Source organism: Cebus imitator, unplaced genomic scaffold, assembly GCF_001604975.1.
Source record: "Cebus imitator isolate Cc_AM_T3 unplaced genomic scaffold, Cebus_imitator-1.0 Scaffold120, whole genome shotgun sequence".
NCBI classification, from domain to species: Eukaryota; Metazoa; Chordata; class Mammalia; order Primates; family Cebidae; genus Cebus; species Cebus imitator.
The window spans coordinates 3958149-3960052 of NW_016107435.1; positions in this window are offsets into that span (position 1 = coordinate 3958149).

Here is a 1904-nt window from a genome sequence, read left to right on the forward strand (position 1 = left end):
TGCAATGGCCGATCTCAGCTCACTGCAACCTCCGCTTCCCGGGTTCAAGCGATTTTCCTGCCTCAGCCTCCTGACTAGCTGGGATTATAGGTATGTGCCACCACATCTGCCTAGTTTTGTATTTTTAGTAGAGTCAGGGCTTCTCCATGTTGGTCAGGCTGGTTTCGAACTCCCAACCTCAGGTGAAGTGCTGGGATTACAGGCATGAGCCACTGTGCCCAGCCTCACCTCTGTATTTCTGGCATCTAGAACAGGACTAGCAAAAAGTAGGAGCTCAATAAATATTTATTGAAGGAACACATGCATGCATGAAATTGTGATATTTCAGGCCTTGTGGCACCTGGGTTGGGGAGATATATGGGGACAGCATGACCTTCCTTAAATAACTCAGAAAACACCTGCTGCCGTGGATGCTCTGGGATGATCACCGACTGTCTCCCTTCTCACAGGCTCTGTTGTGCAGTGAGTCCGTCTGGGGCTCGATAAAAATATTCTGAGATTGTGCATTGCATGCGGCAGAGGCTAAGGATTGAGCTGCTTATTGTCAAGGAAGCAGGAGCCTCTCTCCCTCTTTCCCTTTCTCTCTCTTTCTTATCTCTCTCTCTCTCTCTCTCCTTTCCCTTTTGTTCTATTATTTTTCTTGAAGTAATAAGCAGGGGGCTGATTGGGTGAGGGGTGGGGGGTAGGGGGTCGGGGGGGTGACTCATGCCGGTAATCCCAGCACTTTAGGTGGCTGAGGTGGGAGTATTACTTGAGGCCAGGAGTTTGAGACCAGCCTGGACAATATAGTGAGATCCTGTCTCTACAACAAAACAAGACAAAAAATAAAACAATAAGCATGTTTGGGAGGCTCCAGGAAGGCTGTTTCCTAGGTAGGGCCCTGGAGGAAATGGGGTCAGGAAAAGCTCTCGTTTCTCACTCTCTTGCCCCCTTGCCTCGCCGCTCTTCTTCCAGCTGGAACAGTCTTTCCCATGGCTCTGTGGTTTCCCTCCCTTCCTTCCTTTCTCCCTCTCCCTCTCTCCCTTTCCCCTCCTTCTCCCTCTTCTTCCTCTCTCTCTCTCTTTTTCTTCACTCTCACTCTGTTGCCCAGGCTGGAGTGATCTCCAGCCTGGCTCACTGCAACCTCCACCTCACAGGTTCAAGCAATTCTTCTGTCTCAGCCTTCCGAGTAGCTGAGATGACAGGCACCCACCACCACGCCCAGCTAATTTTTGTATTTTTCCAGAGACTGGGTTTTGCCATGTTGGCCAGGCTGGTCTCGAACTCCTGACTTCAAGTGGATCCGTCCACCTTGGCCTCCCAAAGTGCTGGGATTACAGGCGTGAGCCACTGTGCCCCAGGCAGCCTGGTGCTTTCCTAGGGGTGCTCTTTTATGTTGTTCTGAGCCATTTGGATGGAGAGAGGCTTACCAGGTGGCAAGCAAAGGGGCATGCTGATAGGCGTTTTGGAGACGTATTTTAGGCCCTGTAATAGATCCCCCTAACTTCAGTGGCTTAAACGCAGTCATTTACTGTGCTTAGGGATCTGAGGGGCAGGACTGTGGCAGGGCAGAGTGGGGAACACTCTGCTCCCCATGGGGTCGGCTGGGTCCTGGGTAGTCACTCAGCTGTGCTCAGCTGGACACAGGACCTAGCTGAGACTCTGGGACAAGTGGCCCCTCCTGCCCTACGTGGTCTTTCCAGCAAGATGGAAGGGTGGGCTTCTTATGTGGCAGCTCAGGGCTTCCGAAAATATAAAAGCAGAAGCTGGCCAGGCGTAGCGGCTCGTGCCTGCCATCCCAGCTCTTTGGGAGGCCAAGTCAGGAGAATTGCTTGAGGCAAGGAGTTCAAGACCAGCCTGGGCAACATAGTGAGACCCCCCGCCATCTCCACAAAAAAATTTTTTTTTTTTTTTTTTTTTTGAGA